This window comes from Pseudophryne corroboree, chromosome 6 (genome assembly GCF_028390025.1).
Source record: "Pseudophryne corroboree isolate aPseCor3 chromosome 6, aPseCor3.hap2, whole genome shotgun sequence".
In the NCBI taxonomy this organism is placed as follows: domain Eukaryota; kingdom Metazoa; phylum Chordata; class Amphibia; order Anura; family Myobatrachidae; genus Pseudophryne; species Pseudophryne corroboree.
The window spans coordinates 783,910,518-783,932,112 of NC_086449.1; the positions used below are offsets into that span (position 1 = coordinate 783,910,518).

General features: G+C 47.2%; 1 long non-coding RNA gene across 1 annotated transcript in view; it reads right to left on the reverse strand.

Moving 5' to 3' along the window:
* LOC134935728 (uncharacterized) overlaps positions 1-13,900 on the reverse strand; it is a 218,803-nt gene extending 204,903 nt beyond the window's left edge. The window contains exon 1 of the long non-coding RNA XR_010180373.1: positions 13,711-13,900. This is a non-coding gene — a long non-coding RNA (uncharacterized LOC134935728). The remainder of the gene's footprint in view (positions 1-13,710) is intronic.
* Between the last annotated feature and the right edge of the window lie 7,695 nt (positions 13,901-21,595).

Sequence of the window (21,595 nt, forward strand, 5' to 3'; positions counted from 1 at the left end):
TGAAGAAAACCAAAGACCTGAGTTCTGTAAGACAGCAATGCTAGCCATTGCTCCAACATTGCTGCCCACACATATACCACCAGGACACACACCTCTGCAAAGAGTGTGGATGCTGTATGTTGTTGCGTTACAAGTAATCACAGTACTGTCTATTGTATACATTACACTTCTATGGCTGTCAGCACAGTAAATGGCCACTTTCTCCTGAGCTCATCGAGCATACATTACATGTGTGCTAATGGATCAGTTTTTCTTTCAGTCAGACAAGGCACAGAGAGTTACAGAAAAACCGGAGGCCGAGAACTTTAAACACATTAGACGCAATACAATGTATATGCATACAGGTCAATATTTATATTTATTTAGATACAGGGTTATTATAGTTCATTATGATGTAAATTAGTAATGTTTAGTGTCAACAAATGTAGAGCACACAAACTGTAGTACAGTACAAGTACTAGAATGCATTTCAATTCATGAGCCTGCTGGGTTGTAAGTGCATGCTGTCTAGTGATGAGCGGGTTCGGTTTCCGAGAAACCGAACCCACCCGAGCTTTACCTTTTTTTTTACACGGGTCCGAGCAGGCTCGGATCCTCCCGCCTTGCTCGGCTAACCCGAACGCGCCCGAACGTCATCATCCCGCTGTCGGATTCTCGCGAGATTCGGATTATATAAGCAGCCGCGCGTCGCCGCCATTTTCACACGTGCATTGAGATTGATAGGGAGAGGACGTGGCTGGCGTCCTCTCCGTTTATACGAGACACTACAGTTGATCTGATTGCTTTGCTTTGCTTGTTTATTTTACTATTGTGGGGAGGATTGGGGAGCAGCTGTTAGGAGGAGTACAGTGCAGAGTTTTGCTGATAGTGACCACCAGTTTTTTATCCGTTCTCTTCTCTCCCTGAAAAAAACGCTCCATACCATATCTGTGCTCAGTGTGCTGCATGATATATCTGTGCTGAGTGCTCACACTGCTTAATTGTGGGGACTGGGGAGCAGCTATAGCAGGAGTACAGTGCAGAGTTTTGCTGACAGTGACCACCAGTATACGTTTGTCTGCCTGAAAAACACTCCTGTGGCTTTTTTTTTAATACTAGTAGTTTATCAGTCTGCTGACAGTGTCCACCAGGTCCATTATACTGTATATAGCAGTATGGTAGGCCACTGCTGTACCTACCTCTGTGTCGTTACTCGTCATCCATAAAGTATACTATCCATCCATCTACATTGTATACCTGTGGTGGCTTTTTTTTATACTAGTAGTTTAGCAGTCTGCTGACAGTGTCCACCAGGTCCATTATACTGTATATAGCAGTACGGTAGGCCACTGCTGTACCTACCTCTGTGTCGTCACTCGTCATCCATAAAGTATACTATCCATCCATCTCCATTGTATACCTGTGGTGGCTTTTTTTTATACTAGTAGTTTAGCAGTCTGCTGACAGTGTCCACCAGGTCCATTATACTGTATATAGCAGTACGGTAGGCCACTGCTGTACCTACCTCTGTGTCGTCACTCGTCATCCATAAAGTATACTATCCATCCATCTACATTGTATACCTGTGGTGGCTTTTTTTATACTAGTAGTTTAGCAGTCTGCTGACAGTGTCCACCAGGTCCATTAGACTGTATATAGCAGTACGGTAGGCCACTGCTGTACCTACCTCTGTGTCGTCACTCGTCATCCATAAAGTATACTATCCATCCATCTACATTGTATACCTGTGGTGGCTTTTTTTTATACTAGTAGTTTAGCAGTCTGCTGACAGTGTCCACCAGGTCCATTATACTGTATATAGCAGTACGGTAGGCCACTGCTGTACCTACCTCTGTGTCGTCACTCGTCATCCATAAAGTATACTATCCATCCATCTACATTGTATACCTGTGGTGGCTTTTTTTTTATACTAGTAGTTTAGCAGTCTGCTGACAGTGTCCACCAGGTCCATTATACTGTATATAGCAGTACGGTAGGCCACTGCTGTACCTACCTCTGTGTCGTCACTCATCATCCATAAAGTATACTATCCATCCATCTACATTGTATACCTGTGGTGGCTTTTTTTTATACTAGTAGTTTAGCAGTCTGCTGACAGTGTCCACCAGGTCCATTATACTGTATATAGCAGTACGGTAGGCCACTGCTGTACCTACCTCTGTGTCGTCACTCGTCATCCATAAAGTATACTATCCATCCATCTACATTGTATACCTGTGGTGGCTTTTTTTTTTTTATACTAGTAGTTTAGCAGTCTGCTGACAGTGTCCACCAGGTCCATTATACTGTATATAGCAGTACGGTAGGCCACTGCTGTACCTACCTCTGTGTCGTCACTCGTCATCCATAAAGTAATAGTATACTATCCATCCATCTACATTGTATACCTGTGGTGGCTTTTTTTTATACTAGTAGTTTAGCAGTCTGCTGACAGTGTCCACCAGGTCCATTATACTGTATATAGCAGTACGGTAGGCCACTGCTGTACCTACCTCTGTGTCGTCACTCGTCATCCATAAAGTATACTATCCATCCATCTACATTGTATACCTGTGGTGGCTTTTTTTTTATACTAGTAGTTTAGCAGTCTGCTGACAGTGTCCACCAGGTCCATTATACTGTATATAGCAGTACGGTAGGCCACTGCTGTACCTACCTCTGTGTCGTCACTCGTCATCCATAAAGTATACTATCCATCCATCTACATTGTATACCTGTGGTGGCTTTTTTTTATACTAGTAGTTTAGCAGTCTGCTGACAGTGTCCACCAGGTCCATTATACTGTATATAGCAGTACGGTAGGCCACTGCTGTACCTACCTCTGTGTCGTCACTCGTCATCCATAAAGTAATAGTATACTATCCATCCATCTACATTGTATACCTGTGGTGGCTTTTTTTATACTAGTAGTTTAGCAGTCTGCTGACAGTGTCCACCAGGTCCATTATACTGTATATAGCAGTACGGTAGGCCACTGCTGTACCTACCTCTGTGTCGTCACTCGTCATCCATAAAGTATACTATCCATCCATCTACATTGTATACCTGTGGTGGCTTTTTTTTATACTAGTAGTTTAGCAGTCTGCTGACAGTGTCCACCAGGTCCATTATACTGTATATAGCAGTACGGTAGGCCACTGCTGTACCTACCTCTGTGTCCTCACTCGTCATCCATAAAGTATACTATCCATCCATCTACATTGTATACCTGTGGTGGCTTTTTTTTTTATACTAGTAGTTTAGCAGTCTGCTGACAGTGTCCACCAGGTCCATTATACTGTATATAGCAGTACGGTAGGCCACTGATGTACCTACTTCTGTGTCGTCACTCATCATCCATAAAGTATACTATCCATCCATCTACATTGTATACCTGTGGTGGCTTTTTTTTTATACTAGTAGTTTAGCAGTCTGCTGACAGTGTCCACCAGGTCTATTATACTGTATATAGCAGTACGGTAGGCCACTGCTGTACCTACCTCTGTGTCGTCACTCGTCATCCATAAAGTATACTATCCATCCATCTACATTGTATACCTGTGGTGGCTTTTTTTTATACTAGTAGTTTAGCAGTCTGCTGACAGTGTCCACCAGGTCCATTATACTGTATATAGCAGTACGGTAGGCCACTGCTGTACCTACCTCTGTGTCGTCACTCGTCATCCATAAAGTATACTATCCATCCATCTACATTGTATACCTGTGGTGGCTTTTTTTTTATACTAGTAGTTTAGCAGTCTGCTGACAGTGTCCACCAGGTCCATTATACTGTATATAGCAGTACGGTAGGCCACTGCTGTACCTACCTCTGTGTCGTCACTCATCATCCATAAAGTATACTATCCATCCATCTACATTGTATACCTGTGGTGGCTTTTTTTTATACTAGTAGTTTAGCAGTCTGCTGACAGTGTCCACCAGGTCCATTATACTGTATATAGCAGTACGGTAGGCCACTGCTGTACCTACCTCTGTGTCGTCACTCGTCATCCATAAAGTATACTATCCATCCATCTACATTGTATACCTGTGGTGGCTTTTTTTTTTTATACTAGTAGTTTAGCAGTCTGCTGACAGTGTCCACCAGGTCCATTATACTGTATATAGCAGTACGGTAGGCCACTGCTGTACCTACCTCTGTGTCCTCACTCGTCATCCATAAAGTATACTATCCATCCATCTACATTGTATACCTGTGGTGGCTTTTTTTTATACTAGTAGTTTAGCAGTCTGCTGACAGTGTCCACCAGGTCCATTATACTGTATATAGCAGTACGGTAGGCCACTGCTGTACCTACCTCTGTGTCCTCACTCGTCATCCATAAAGTATACTATCCATCCATCTACATTGTATACCTGTGGTGGCTTTTTTTTTATACTAGTAGTTTAGCAGTCTGCTGACAGTGTCCACCAGGTCCATTATACTGTATATAGCAGTACGGTAGGCCACTGCTGTACCTACCTCTGTGTCGTCACTCGTCATCCATAAAGTGTACTATCCATCCATCTACATTGTATACCTGTGGTGGCTTTTTTTTATACTAGTAGTTTAGCAGTCTGCTGACAGTGTCCACCAGGTCCATTATACTGTATATAGCAGTACGGTAGGCCACTGCTGTACCTACCTCTGTGTCGTCACTCGTCATCCATAAAGTAATAGTATACTATCCATCCATCTACATTGTATACCTGTGGTGGCTTTTTTTTATACTAGTAGTTTAGCAGTCTGCTGACAGTGTCCACCAGGTCCATTATACTGTATAAAGCAGTACGGTAGGCCACTGCTGTACCTACCTCTGTGTCGTCACTCGTCATCCATAAAGTATACTATCCATCCATCTACATTGTATACCTGTGGTGGCTTTTTTTTATACTAGTAGTTTAGCAGTCTGCTGACAGTGTCCACCAGGTCCATTATACTGTATATAGCAGTACGGTAGGCCACTGCTGTACCTACCTCTGTGTCCTCACTCGTCATCCATAAAGTATACTATCCATCCATCTACATTGTATACCTGTGGTGGCTTTTTTTTTATACTAGTAGTTTAGCAGTCTGCTGACAGTGTCCACCAGGTCCATTATACTGTATATAGCAGTACGGTAGGCCACTGCTGTACCTACCTCTGTGTCGTCACTCATCATCCATAAAGTATACTATCCATCCATCTACATTGTATACCTGTGGTGGCTTTTTTTTATACTAGTAGTTTAGCAGTCTGCTGACAGTGTCCACCAGGTCCATTATACTGTATATAGCAGTACGGTAGGCCACTGCTGTACCTACCTCTGTGTCGTCACTCGTCATCCATAAAGTATACTATCCATCCATCTACATTGTATACCTGTGGTGGCTTTTTTTTTTTTATACTAGTAGTTTAGCAGTCTGCTGACAGTGTCCACCAGGTCCATTATACTGTATATAGCAGTACGGTAGGCCACTGCTGTACCTACCTCTGTGTCGTCACTCGTCATCCATAAAGTAATAGTATACTATCCATCCATCTACATTGTATACCTGTGGTGGCTTTTTTTTATACTAGTAGTTTAGCAGTCTGCTGACAGTGTCCACCAGGTCCATTATACTGTATATAGCAGTACGGTAGGCCACTGCTGTACCTACCTCTGTGTCGTCACTCGTCATCCATAAAGTATACTATCCATCCATCTACATTGTATACCTGTGGTGGCTTTTTTTTTATACTAGTAGTTTAGCAGTCTGCTGACAGTGTCCACCAGGTCCATTATACTGTATATAGCAGTACGGTAGGCCACTGCTGTACCTACCTCTGTGTCGTCACTCGTCATCCATAAAGTATACTATCCATCCATCTACATTGTATACCTGTGGTGGCTTTTTTTTATACTAGTAGTTTAGCAGTCTGCTGACAGTGTCCACCAGGTCCATTATACTGTATATAGCAGTACGGTAGGCCACTGCTGTACCTACCTCTGTGTCGTCACTCGTCATCCATAAAGTAATAGTATACTATCCATCCATCTACATTGTATACCTGTGGTGGCTTTTTTTTATACTGGTAGTTTAGCAGTCTGCTGACAGTGTCCACCAGGTCCATTATACTGTATATAGCAGTACGGTAGGCCACTGCTGTACCTACCTCTGTGTCGTCACTCGTCATCCATAAAGTATACTATCCATCCATCTACATTGTATACCTGTGGTGGCTTTTTTTTATACTAGTAGTTTAGCAGTCTGCTGACAGTGTCCACCAGGTCCATTATACTGTATATAGCAGTACGGTAGGCCACTGCTGTACCTACCTCTGTGTCCTCACTCGTCATCCATAAAGTATACTATCCATCCATCTACATTGTATACCTGTGGTGGCTTTTTTTTTTATACTAGTAGTTTAGCAGTCTGCTGACAGTGTCCACCAGGTCCATTATACTGTATATAGCAGTACGGTAGGCCACTGATGTACCTACTTCTGTGTCGTCACTCGTCATCCATAAAGTATACTATCCATCCATCTACATTGTATACCTGTGGTGGCTTTTTTTTTATACTAGTAGTTTAGCAGTCTGCTGACAGTGTCCACCAGGTCTATTATACTGTATATAGCAGTACGGTAGGCCACTGCTGTACCTACCTCTGTGTCGTCACTCGTCATCCATAAAGTATACTATCCATCCATCTACATTGTATACCTGTGGTGGCTTTTTTTTATACTAGTAGTTTAGCAGTCTGCTGACAGTGTCCACCAGGTCCATTATACTGTATATAGCAGTACGGTAGGCCACTGCTGTACCTACCTCTGTGTCGTCACTCGTCATCCATAAAGTATACTATCCATCCATCTACATTGTATACCTGTGGTGGCTTTTTTTTATACTAGTAGTTTAGCAGTCTGCTGACAGTGTCCACCAGGTCCATTATACTGTATATAGCAGTACGGTAGGCCACTGCTGTACCTACCTCTGTGTCGTCACTCGTCATCCATAAAGTGTACTATCCATCCATCTACATTGTATACCTGTGGTGGCTTTTTTTTTATACTAGTAGTTTAGCAGTCAGCTGACAGTGTCCACCAGGTCCATTATACTGTATATAGCAGTACGGTAGGCCACTGCTGTACTTACCTCTGTGTCGTCACTCGTCATCCATAAAGTAATAGTTTACTATCCATCCATCTACATTGTATACCTGTGGTGGCTTTTTTTTATACTAGTAGTTTAGCAGTCTGCTGACAGTGTCCACCAGGTCCATTATACTGTATATAGCAGTACGGTAGGCCACTGCTGTACCTACCTCTGTGTCGTCACTCGTCATCCATAAAGTATACTATCCATCCATCTACATTGTATACCTGTGGTGGCTTTTAGTTGTGCACATTAAAATATGGAGAACAAAAATGTGGAGGTTAAAAAAATAGGGAAAGATCAAGATCCACTTCCACCTCGTGCTGAAGCTGCTGCCACTAGTCATGGCTGAGACGATGAAATGCCATCAACGTCGTCTGCCAAGGCCGATGCCCAATGTCATAGTACAGAGCATGTAAAATCCAAAACACAAAAGATCAGTAAAATGCCTCAAAAATCAAAATTAAAAGCGTCTGAGGAGAAGCGTAAACTTGCCAATATGCCATTTACGACACGGAGTGGCAAGGAACGGCTGAGGCCCTGGCCTATGTTCATGGCTAGTGGTTCAGCTTCACATGAGGATGGAAGCACTCATCCTCTCGCTAGAAAAAGGAAAAGACTTAAGCTGGCAAAAGCACAGCAAAGAACTGTGCGTTCTTCAAAATCACAAATCCCCAAGGAGAGTCCAATTGTGTCGGTTGCGATGCCTGACCTTCCCGACACTGGACGGGAAGAGCTTGCACCTTCCACCATTTGCACGCCCCCTGCAAGTGCTGGAAGGAGCACACGCAGTCCAGTTCCTGATAGTCAAATTGACGATGTCACTGTTGAAGTACACCAGGATGAGGATATGGGTGTTGCTGGCGCTGGGGAGGAAATTGACAAGGAGGATTCTGATGGTGAGGTGGTTTGTTTAAGTCAGGCACCCGGGGAGACACCTGTTGTCCGTGGGAGGAATATGGCCCTTGACATGCCTGGTCAAAATACAAAAAAAATTAGCTCTTCGGTGTGGAATTATTTCAACACAAATGCGGACAACAGGTGTCAAGCCGTGTGTTGCCTTTGTCAAGCTGTAATAAGTAGGGGTAAGGACGTTAACCACCTCGGAACATCCTCCCTTATACGTCACCTGCAGCGCATTCATCATGTCAGTGACAAGTTCAAAAACTTTGGGTGACAGCGGAAGCAGTCCACTGACCACTAAATCCCTTCCTCTTGTAACCAAGCTCCTGCAAACCACACCATCAACTCCCTCAGTGTCAATTTCCTCCTTACCCAGGAAAGCCAATAGTCCTGTAGGCCATGTCACTGGCAAGTCTGACGGGTCCTCTCCTGCCTGGGATTCCTCCGATGCATCCTTGAGTGTAACGCTTACTGCTGCTGGCGCTGCTGTTGTTGCTGCTGGGAGTCGATCGACATCCCAGAGGGGAAGTCGGAAGACCACTTGTACTACTTCCAGTAAGCAATTGACTGTTCAACAGTCCTTCGTGAGGAAGATGAAATATCACAGCAGTCATCCTGCTGCAAAGCGGATAACTGAGGCCTTGGCAGCCTGGGCGGTGAGAAACGTAGTCCGGTATCCATCGTTAATTCAGAGCCAACTAGAGACTTGATTGAGGTACTGTGTCCCCGGTACCAAATACCATCTAGGTTCCATTTCTCTAGGCAGGCGATACCGAAAATGTACACAGACCTCAGAAAAAGACTCACCTGTGTCCTAAAAAATGCAGTTGTACCCAATGTCCACTTAACCACGGACATGTGGACAAGTGGAGCAGGGCAGACTCAGGACTATATGACTGTGACAGCCCACTGGGTAGATGTATTGCCTCCCGCAGCAAGAACAGCAGCGGCGGCACCAGTAGCAGCATCTCGCAAACGCCAACTCGTTCCTAGGCAGGCTACGATTTGTATCACCGCTTTCCAGAATACGCACACAGCTGAAAACCTCTTACGGCAACTGAGGAAGATCATCGCAGAATGGCTTACCCGAATTGGACTCTCCTGGGGATTTGTGACATCGGACAACGCCAGCAATATTGTGCGTGCATTACATCTGGGCAAATTCCAGCACGTCCCATGTTTTGCACATACCTTGAATTTGGTGGTGCAGAATTATTTAAAAAACGACAGGGGCGTGCAAGAGATGCTGTCGGTGGCCCGAAGAATTGCGGGCCACTTTCGGCGTTCAGGCACCGTTTACAGAAGACTGGAGCACCACCAAAAATACCTGAACCTGCCCTGCCATCATCTGAAGCAAGAGGTGGTAACGAGGTGGAATTCAACCCTCTATATGCTTCAGAGGATGGAGGAGCAGCAAAAGGCCATTCAAGCCTATACATCTGGCCACGATATAGGCAAAGGAGGTGGAATGCACCTGTCTCAAGCACAGTGGAGAATGATTTCAACGTTGTGCAAGGTTCTGCAACCCTTTGAACTTGCCACACGTGAAGTCAGTTCAGACACTGCCAGCCTGAGTCAGGTCATTCCCCTCATCAGGCTTTTGCAGAAGAAGCTGGAGACATTGAAGGAGGAGCTAAAACAGAGCGATTCCGCTAGGCATGTGGGACTTGTGGATGGAGCCCTTCATTCGCTTAACCAGGATTCACGGGTGGTCAATCTGTTAAAATCAGAGCACTACATTTTGGCCACCGTGCTCGATCCTAGATTTAAAACCTACGTTGTACAGTATCTCTCTTTCCGGCAGACACAAGTCTGCAGGGGTTCAAAGACCTGCTGGTGAGAAAATTGTCAAGTCAAGCGGAACGTGACCCGTCAACAGCTCCTCCTTCACATTCTCCCGCAACTGGGGATGCGAGGAAAAGGCTCAGAATTCCGAGCCCACCCGCTGGCGGTGATGCAGGGCAGTCTGGAGCGAGTGCTGACATCTGGTCCGGACTGAAGGACCTGCCAACGATTACTGACATGTCGTCTACTGTCACTGCATATGATTCTCTCACCATTGAAAGAATGATGGAGGATTATATGAGTGACTGCATCCAAGTAGGCACGTCAGACAGTCCGTACGTATACTGGCAGGAAAAAGAGGCAATTTGGAGGCCCTTGCAGAAACTGGCTTTATTCTACCTAAGTTGCCCTCCCTCCAGTGTGTACTCCGAAAGAGTGTTTAGTGCAGCCGCTCACCTTGTCAGCAATCGGCGTACGAGGTTACTTCCAGAAAATGTGGAGAAGATGATGTTCATTAAAATGAATTATAATCAATTCCTCCGTGGAGACATTCACCAGCAGCAATTGCCTCCAGAAAGTACACGGGGACCTGAGATGGTTGATTCCAGTGGGGACGAATTAACAATCTGTGAGGAGGGGGATGTACACAGTGAAAGGGATGATGAATCGGACGATGATGATGAGGTGGACATCTTGCCTCTGTAGAGCCAGTTTGTGCAAAGAGAGATTGATTGCTTCTTTTTTGGTGGGGGCCCAAACCAACCAGTCATTTCAGTCACAGTCGTGTGGCAGACCCTGTCGCTGAAATGATGGGTTCGTTAAAGTGTGCATGTCCTGTTTATACAACATAAGGGTGGGTGGGAGGGCCCAAGGACAATTCCATCTTGCACCTCTTTTTTCTTTCATTTTTCTTTGCATCATGTGCTGTTTGGGGACTATTTTTTTGAAGTGCCATCCTGTCTGACACTGCAGTGCCACTCCTAGATGGGCCAGGTGTTTGTGTCGGCCACTTGGGTCGCTGAGCTTAATCACACAGCTACCTCATTGCGCCTCTTTTTTTCTTTGCATCATGTGCTGTTTGGGGACAATTTTTTCAAGTGCCATCCTGTCTGACACTGCAGTGCCACTCCTAGATGGGCCAGGTGTTTGTGTCGGCCACTAGGGTCGCTTAGCTTAATCACACCGCTACCTCATTGCGCCTCTTTTTTTTCTTTGCATCATGTGCTGTTTGGAGACTATTTTTTTCAAGTGCCATCCTGTCTGACACTGCAGTGCCACTCCTAGATGGGCCAGGTGTTTGTGTCGGCCACTAGGGTCGCTTAGCTTAGTCACACAGCTACCTCATTGCGCCTCTTTTTTTCTTTGCATCATGTGCTGTTTGGGGACTATTTTTTTCAAGTGCCATCCCGTCTGACACTGCAGTGCCACTCCTAGATGGGCCAGGTGTTTGTGTCGGCCACTAGGGTCGCTTAGCTTAGTCACACAGCTACCTCATTGCGCCTCTTTTTTTCTTTGCATCATGTGCTGTTTGGGGACTATTTTTTTCAAGTGCCATCCTGTCTGACACTGCAGTGCCACTCCTAGATGGGCCAGGTGTTTTTGTCGGCCACTAGGGTCGCTTAGCCTAGTCACACAGCTACCTCATTGCACCTCTTTTTTTCTTTGCATCATGTGCTGTTTGGGGAGTATTTTTTTCAAGTGCCATCCTGTCTGACACTGCAGTGCCACTCCTAGATGGGCCAGGTGTTTGTGTCGGCCACTAGGGTCGCTTAGCTTAGTCACACCGCTACCTCATTGCGCCTCTTTTTTTCTTTGCATCATGTGCTGTTTGGAGACTATTTTTTTCAAGTGCCATCCTGTCTGACACTGCAGTGCCACTCCTAGATGGGCCAGGTGTTTATGTCGGCCACTAGGGTCGCTTAGCTTAGTCACACAGCTACCTCATTGCGCCTCTTTTTTTCTTTGCATCATGTGCTGTTTGGGGACTATTTTTTTCAAGTGCCATCCTGTCTGACACTGCAGTGCCACTCCTAGATGGGCCAGGTGTTTGTGTCGGCCACTAGGGTCGCTTAGCTTAGTCACACCGCTACCTCATTGCGCCTCTTTTTTTCTTTGCATCATGTGCTGTTTGGAGACTATTTTTTTCAAGTGCCATCCTGTCTGACACTGCAGTGCCACTCCTAGATGGGCCAGGTGTTTGTGTCGGCCACTAGGGTCGCTTAGCTTAGTCACACAGCTACCTCATTGCGCCTCTTTTTTTCTTTGCATCATGTGCTGTTTGGGGACTATTTTTTTCAAGTGCCATCCTGTCTGACACTGCAGTGCCACTCCTAGATGGGCCAGGTGTTTGTGTCGGCCACTAGAGTCGCTTAGCTTAGTCACACAGCTACCTCATTGCACCTCTCTTTTTCTTTGCATCATGTGCTGTTTGGGGACTATTTTTTTCAAGTGCCATCCTGTCTGACACTGCAGTGCCACTCCTAGATGGGCCAGGTGTTTGTGTCGGCCACTAGGGTCGCTTAGCTTAGTCACACAGCTACCTCATTGCGCCTCTTTTTTTCTTTGCATCATGTGCTGTTTGGGGACTATGTTTTTCAAGTGCCATCCTGCCTGACACTGAAGTGCCACTCCTAGATGGGTCAGGTGTTTGTGTCGGCCACTTGTGTCGCTTAGCTTAGCCATCCAGCGACCTCGGTGCAAATTTTAGGACTAAAAATAATATTGTAAGGTGTGAGGTGTTCAGAATAGACTGAAAATGAGTGGAAATTATGGTTATTGAGGTTAATAATACTATGGGATCAAAATGACCCCCAAATTCTATGATTTAAGCTGTTTTTTAGTGTTTTTTGAAAAAAACACCTGAATCCAAAACACACCCGAATCCGACAAAAAATTTCCGGTGAGGTTTTGCGAAAACGCGTCCGAACCCAAAACACGGCCGCGGAACTGAACCCAAAACCAAAACACAAAACCCGAAAAATTTCCGGTGCATTGCTGTCACTTGCATTGCCATATTGAGGGCTGAATCACAGAGAGTGGGGGAGCAGGTACTAATTACCTGGGCCATGGCCTGATGGAGGGGCCTGGCGGGTGCCCGGGTCCACCACGCTCCTCGTCCCCCACTTCCTTACTGGACAGCAGCAGCCTGAGCTCTTATCTTGTCAGCACAGCATATGCTGCAGTGTGCTGGATTGCAGTGAGGCTGCTGCTACTGAGCCTCTGCCTGTTGCTGTGCGGGTACTGATTGCACCCCCCCCCCCTCAAATTGCCTATGGCTAAGGGGCTCAAGGCACCCCCCTGATTGGTGCTACAAAGACTTTAAAAAAAAATGTCCTTAAGGGGACGAGGCCATGAATCCTGCGATTAGGCTACGCCCTCAAAATTTTACCATGGCCGCTGCAGACCTCTCATCAGCACTGTTTGTAGGTGCTGATAATCGACAGTATTTTGGCAATATTAACGGGACAGGAGTATCAGAAAGGGTCCGTATTCCTCAGCATTGGGCCAGTCATTGTTTTTGAAAGCACCACCCCTATTTCACCCAATTATGACAGGCAAGAGAGCTTATACAGCATTTGCTTTGAGCTACCATATTATTTTATGTTATTTATTTTTCTTCAAATAAGCTTTGGTTTGCCATGTTGATTGGAAAATGTCCACTCAACACATGGGTTGGTTTATGTACCTCATGTTTATAAAAAATCGGGGTGGGAGGGGCGTGGCTTGTACGCCGTAGAGAGAGGCTGCCTGAGGTGAGAGCTCCGTACTCTCAACGCCTAAACCAGGATTTCTGCTTGTTGGGGACCCTCCCTATCGCCCCTACACTACCTGTCTACCTTGAGTAGGAATCGCTGCGGTTTTGAGTGGGCCCGCGGAATCGGGGAGCCGGTTTTCGGGCTCCTGCGGGTCGCGGCCTGCCCTCACCTGTCGAGCCGGGGACTGTGGTGGCGGGAGCGTCCGGGGTGGTATCTGTTGTCTCCACGGTGCGCTGCAGAGATACAGAGGAGGAGAGTGAGCCGGAGAGCGAGGAGGCTCCTGCCTGGGTGCGGCGGTTCACGCTGGCCTTCGTTCTTTGTGTGTGTGTGTGTGTGGAAGCTGCCTGGAGCCGGTGAGTGGCTTGGGGTCTGTGGAGAGGCCCGGAAGCAGACGCGGTGGCCATCTTTACTGTGGGCACTACAGGCTGCAGAGGCTCAGCAGACGCTGCGGCTGCCATCTTTAATGTGGGCACTACAGGCTTCAGATAACAGGTTACACTAGTCTTTCACACAGGCTAGCAGACGACATAAGCCCCTATCTAGTGGCCCTAAGGCTGGTATTCCCCTCATCTGCTTCACCCTTATTCTCAGCCACAGCAAGCTTTACCCTTTCTAAGAATAAGGAGCATTGGGGGTGTGGCCTAGCTAGCAAGCTGTACAGCCGTGCCTGCTATGAGCTCCTGCTGGCCCTACTATAAAAGTGTTTTTTCCCCAGCATACCTCCCTCTTTCCACCCACCTGTGGCTACCCACCAGGCCCGGGACCCAGGGAGACCGGAGAGGTGCTCCCCGCTGCATTTCTACATTGAGACCTACATCCAGTGCCGCGGCCTCGAGTTTGGGACCTGCCCGGGCGCGGGCTCCGTGACCGGTCCGCGGACGCAGTGAGGTTTCCGGCGGCTCCCCTCAGCCTCACATTCAGCTCCCCCTCCACCTCCTACCTGCTCCAGGTCACTGGAAGCAGCGGCGGACCACGGACCTCTGTTCCCCATCCTCCAGAGCTGCAGCAGCGGCTTCCCGGCCCCTACATCCATGCTGACGACGGCCATCTTGTTGCACCTGGCCCTCTCATTAGTCGCTCCGCCCCGCTCTCATGGGCGACGGCTGTGCCCCGGAGCCCTCCTGCTGCATAGGCACCCCCTCCACAGTGGAGCTATGAGGTCCCCAGCACTTCTGGGAGCCCCTGCAAGTCGGGGCTTACGTGGGATCCGGAGACCGTAGCCTGGAGTAGTTGTGCGGCCCCATTGAAAGGATCCTGCCGGCGTGGGACCGACACACAGCCTCCCCTATCTGCAACTCCTGCTGTGAAGGACCCGGTTGTTCTCTGTGACCCCCTGGTACCTGCTGGTCGCTGCACAGCAACGTGGGGACATCCCTGTAGAATTAAGTGGCCACCCTGCAGAGCCTGGGTTATTGAGCCCCTGTGATGCTGTGCTGCTGGCTGGGAACCTTACTTCGCCCTCCCCTCTGCTTACTGGGAGCCTGGTATACAGGCACTACAGGTGTCCCCTTGCATTTGTTTTTTCACTCTCCTGTCTCCAGCATCAGCTACTTGAGCGTCATAGATTTCTACAGTATTGTGTCACACATAACTACAACGGGAATCCCCCTCATAGGAAGGGTCGACCTCATGTGGACACCCGGTCCTGAATTTGGAGTCGCTGCTGGTCGGGACTTCTTGCTCGGTCTATTACAAATCCGTTGTAGTCAGGGCCGGTGCAAGGTTTCTCAGCACCCTAGGCAAATAGTCAGCGCCCCCCCCCCCCCCTTGCCAAAATACCGAGCCCTCAGGTAAAAAAGTGCAGACACGCCATTTTAGAATTTCCACAGCCACAATCGACAGCGGCATCCCGGAGATTAGAATCCTGACAATTACTAATTAGGTAATCTAACCCTAATCCCTAACCCCCCCTTCCCGCAGCCTAACTCTAACCCTCTCCAGGGGTGCCTAACCGTAACCCCCCCACCCGCAGCCTAACCCTAACCCTCCCATCCTGCAGCCTAACCCTCCCCCGCAGTCTAGACCTAACCTCTCCCCAAACCCCCCCACCCCACAGCTTACTTCTCAAGAGTCCCTTCACTTTGGTATCCCAGGGTTCCCAATGATGGGATCCTGACCACATTTCATATAGATTATAAAATTATATATATATATATATTAATATATATATATATATATATATATATATATATAAATATAAAATATATCCACAGTGCGGCACATAGGACATGATTACAGCAACACTGGATAGATTATCGACGTTTAAAGCTTTATTGCTTGTTATCGGGATTCATGTGTTTTATATATATCTAATTATCTCTCTCATATATATATGAGAGGGCACCAGGGCAACTATATTTAAGGAGGGAGAGTGCCGATCCGATGTAAGAATTATATATATATATATATATATATATAATTTGGACCCATCCTACAATGTTATACTGGTTCCCCCAGGCCCCACTGTGCATAACGGAGACACACAGACTATACAGCATGCATTATCTATATGAAATGCGGTCAGGATCCCAACGTTCGGAATCCCAACACTACTCGGAATACCATGCTGTATAGTCTGTGCATCTCCATTATGCACAGTGGGTCTTGGGGGGAACCAGTATAATGTTGTAGGATGAGTCCAAATTACTTATATTAGAGTTAGTTTAGTGGTTTGGGTATTTGGGCTAGTTTAGGGGTTTGGGTTAGGGCAGTAGGGATAGGGTGTTAGGCTTGTTCCAGAGCACTTGGCCAGGGTACCAGGGCCAGTTTAAGTGTTTTGGTTAAGGGCTAGGGCATTAGGGACAGGGCACAATGGTTGGTTCAGCGGATTGGGCCAGTTCACCAGGGTTCGTTTAGTGGTTTGTTCCAGGGGACAGGGCACTGATCTTAGTCTAAGGGTTTGGGCTAGGGAACCAGGGTTGGCCTAGCCGCCCGGGCTAGGATACAAGGGCTAGGGGCCAGGGTGAGGTTTGAGACAAGGGTTGAGGTTCAGGGCAATCAGGGTCAGGACCAGGGCAGCACCCCTGGGACTGCACAAAACTTGGAGCATGCACCACAGTGTCTCAGAAACAATTATAAATAACAGCAAGCAAGTGTGCCCTCATTGCAATGTCCATGCAGGGAGATCAAATGCACAGCACACAGGTAGCTCTAATAGACAGTACCAGTATGTCTCTCAAATGCACAACTCACAGGCATCTCCAATACACAGCAACAGGACATCTCCACTCTTGCACAGCACACAGGTAGGCATCTCTAATGCGGAGTACCAGGATGTCTCTGCAAATGCACAATACACAACTCTCTCTAATGCAACTTATCCCTACCTATTCTACACTGTGTATACCCACCTGGTGCCCCCTATTCTACACTGTGTGTACCCACCTGGTGCCCCCTATTCTACACTATGCGTACCCACCTGGTGTCCTCTATTCTACACTGTGTGTACCCACCTGGTGCCCCCTATTCTACACTATATGCACCCACCTGGTGCCCCCTATTCTACACTGTATGTACCCACCTGGTGCCCTCTATTCTACACTGTGTGTACCCACCTGGTGCCCTCTATTCTACACTATGTGTACCCACCTGGTGCCCCCTATTCTACACTGCGTGTACCCACCTGGTGCCCCCTATTCTACACTATGTGAACCCACCTGGTGCCCCCTATTCTACACTGTGTGTATCCTCCTGGTGCCCCCTATTCTACACTATGTGTACCCTCCTGGTGTCCTCTATTCTACACTGTGTGTACCCACCTGGTGCCCCCTATTCTACACTGTGTATTACAAGTTGCTACTTACGTTTCCGAGTGTGTAGACTCCCTGTTGGGACAATACACTAGCTGCTTGCTCAGGTCTCATCTCACATGCTGCTACACCTGAGCTTTTTCTTTCCTGGAGCCTGTGCACTGTGCAGGCTGACCCTGCATGCTAATTGGCTGGCCACGGCAGTCACAGCTGTGGAACTCAGAGCTGGTAATCACTGAGTTGCGCTGTTGCAGGGATCCGATCGGCAGCAGTGCCCAGACCCCCCTCTCATGGACGGACCCCAATCGCAGATGTCTCCCTCCACCTCTTATGAATGGATGCCCCTATCCCTCATTCACGACCGCAACTGTTCCCACTCTCATGGACGGACCCCCCTTCCAAACTCGCATGTGCTACCCCCCCCTTTCCCTGCTCTCAGCTGTAACACCCTCAACCGCTCGCGGGTGCCCCCTTCCCATTCTCTCGGCCAGGACCTCCGCTACTCGGCTACAGAATAGGCCCCTATACCACCTTAACAAGAAGGTAAATTCCGAACCTGACTGCCAGCAGCTTCACTGACAGCATCAGGTGACCTGCATCCAGTGCAGAGATGGAGACAAGGTTCTCCTTCTCTGAAAAAAAAGTGTCCTGGCCGGTGGAGGGAGCAGATGATCTCCTAAATGGTCATCAGGTCAAGAGGGCGGGGGAAGTGAGCAATGCAAGAAGGGGACGTGGGAACAGCTCCAGCCAGACATGGTGATCGCAGAGCTGTCACTTCCTTCATTTTTTTGTTGCACTCAGCGCCGCCCTTCAAGTGCTGCCGCCCATAGGCAGCTGCCTAAAGCTGCCTAATGGTGGCGCCGGCCCTGGTTGTAGTGAGTGGTGGCGTCTGAACCATGGGCCACCTCCGACAGCCACTGGCTATTGCTAACATCACCCTCTCTAGCCTCACATGAAGGTCCACATATGACAGTCTAGTACTTACGGATCGGCTGGGTGCCCCTTTCATCATTATCACCTTTGTCCACTCATTTATGTATATATATACGCTTATGGTCTCCTGGGAAACCCCTGGCCCTGTCACTATACCCTCTACAGTGAAATAATAATTCAACAGACAGCTTTGAAATGGCCAATAGAAACCGTTGGCCCTCCACGGGGGCTGCATCCTCATTCTTTGGCCCCAAACGAAGTAAAAACTCGTCTCAACAGCCCGCTTCGCTGAAGATCAATTCCAACATTCCATCGTCTCCCTTAAGGTCGGATGATCCCACTGCTGCTGACTCTGACCAATATGATTCTCTTGTCCAACGTATTGCAGCTACTTTCAGGGTTGAGCTGAGAGCAGCCATTCAAGACCTGAGATAAGACCTCTCCTCTTTGGGTTCTCGTATGGATGCCCTGGAGCATAAAACAGATGATCTATGTAACTATCAAGATGTGATCACCCAGGAGATGTCTGATTTGCGTTCAGAAGTGGAGTCACTGCAGGAATACGTTGAGGACTTGGAAAATAGGTCCATCCGATACAATATGGAATGTTCCGGAATCCGTTGATAATTCAGCTTTACAAGACTATCTGTTTGGCTTGTTTCATCTCCTTCTGCCTGATCTCACAGAGGACCAATTCCTATTGGACAGAGCACACAGTGCCCTCCGTGTGAAGCCCCCCCAGATCAACCTCCAAGGGACATTGTCTTATGGATGCATTTCTACCACATCAAAACAAAAGTTCTGGCTGCATGTCGGGGGGTTCTGGCGGTCTTGTACAAAGGATCTGAATTGCTAGTATTTCAGGATCTGGCTCCCTCCACATTGATAAAAAGACGGGAAATGTTGCCGGTTACTAAAGCCTTGCGGGATCGGAAGATTCTGTACAGGTGGGGTTTCCCGTTCTCACTCCAATTCTCGTTCAACAGTAGGACCCAGATGGTGAAAACTCCTGGCGATGGTCTGGACTCCCTTCAGAGACTTGGAATCATACCAGCCTCTGCCAAGTCTCCCTCTCACAGTCAAACTCGTAGCCCGAAACCACGTGGACCACCACAGGCTGAGTGGTCGACTGCATAGATGGTTTCCGTAAAGTGTCCTTTACCCGTCACTGTTGAAATGTTTGACTTCACTTGATTAACCTTTTTTCTTTCAGATTCTAGGGGCACCTATACTCTTCACCCTCTGTTGCTTAGTGATTATTATACTATGTCTATCCTTGTCATGGCATTTACCCCGTTAGGCTGATTTCTAGTATTGTTATGATATGCCGACCTTCATGTTCTAAAATATATAATCCATTATGTTTTTGAATTATAGAAGGGTTTCGTTAGGCTGCTCCCCATTTTCTTGACTACATGACTCACTAAGCTCTCTGTTTTATGATAAGGTTGTCTACGGTTCCATTTTGATATAGGGGTCTGCCCAGCCCCGCCCGTATTTGCTTGTGTCTGTAATGTCAAGTTATGTTGCCGGCTTGAAAGCTTGCTTACTTATAATGTGCCTTTTATTTGTTAGGCTACTCGTTCACCCCCTCAATCACAGTGGGCCCCATCATCATAGGTGGAGCCTTCCAACTGTGATGTCCGTCGAGTCCTTGAGACTCTGACCATACTTTATTTTACTGTTGGTCTATAGACCATCTTTTTTTGTTTTCCCTGGTTTTCCATTAATTACACTGCCCTTTCCTTTCCCTGTGCATTCTCACTCCTGGCTTAGACCTCTCAGGCATATTGCTTATGTTCCATTCTATTGGTATCCACCATGAGTTTGAGTATTTTAACGTTAAATGTTAACGGTTTAAACTCTCCTCGCAAGAGGACTATGGCAATACAATAAAAAAAAACCCAAAAGGCTGACATAGTCCTCTTGCAGGAGACACACTTCAAGACTGTTCACCCATCCCTGTCCTCTCGAGCATACCCACAAGCTTTCTATTCCTCCTCAGATAAGAAGCAAAAAGGGACGGCGTTTCTCCTACACCACAGTCTCTCTTATTCAATTGAACAATCTTTCTCTGACCCAAAGGGCCATTTCAATATCCTTGTGCTAAACCTAGGGCAGTCACACCTGACGGTCGCCTCAGTCTACGCCCCTAATCTGGAGCAGGGTACTTTCCACAAAGACTTTTTTCCATGGCTGACTAAACTCTCCAAGGGCCGGGTGGTTGTGGGAGGCGACTGGAATGCTGTACCTGACCTTCACTGGGACCGCTCCAACTCTAAGACACCGAGCCCTGCCACGATTAGAGAATCCAAGCGATTAGCCGACTCTATTTCCTCGCAGGGCCTACTTGATGCCTGGAGAGTACTGTACTCTTCCGAGCATACCTATACTCATTATTCAGTCCCCCATAGAGTCCATTCTAGTATTGATATTTTCCTAATTGATGGTGGTTCCACCCAAGGACTGTCTAGGGAATGGGTTACTCCAGTAGTAGTTTCCCCCGCTTTGATCTGGGAAGCTCATAAAGCTTCTATTCGAGGACATTTTATTTCCTTGGCAAAAGCACAGAAACTAAAAGATTCACAAGCTATTGAGAACCTGGAGCACCAGATCAAAGCTCTTACGCATAAGCATCAGCAGAATCCCAAATGTTCAATCTATAGCAAGCTCTTAGCTCTTAAAGGACAGTTACATCAGATTCTCTCTGCTAAAGCCGCCAAAACGATGAGATGGCTACAGTATAAATTTTATGCTAAGGGCGATAAGGCAGACTCTCTCCTGGCCACCCGTCTACGCTCTCGGAAACAAAGGAGCAGAATATTATGTCTTAACGATGCCCAGAATATACCAATCTATGACCCTCAAAAAATAGCTAATAGTTTCCAGGAGTTTTACCAAACCCTATATAATTTGCCCAATCCTGTCGATACTGCAGATATGCAAAACCGCACAGATGCGTTTCTCTCTAGCTGCTCGCTGCCAAAACTGTCGGTAACGCAACTCCAATCTCTTAATGCGGAAATCACTGATGCAGAAATCAACTCGGTAATTAAATCGCTCAAAAATTCCTCGGCCCCAGGCCCGGACAGGCTCCTGCGTTATATTATAAGAAATTCAGGTCGTCCCTTACTCCCTTCCTGAAAGACTTTTTCAATGATATATTGGCCGGATCCTCTTTTGATAATGCCACTACTGCGGCAGAAATAGTCGTTATCCCAAAGCCCGCTCGAGACCCCACTAGTTGCAGCAATTATAGGCCCACCTCACTATTAAACTCAGACCTGAAATTATTTGCAAAAATCTTGGCTAACCGCCTCGCTGGAGTGATATCCCATCTGATTCATCCTGATCAGGTGGGATTCATGCCGG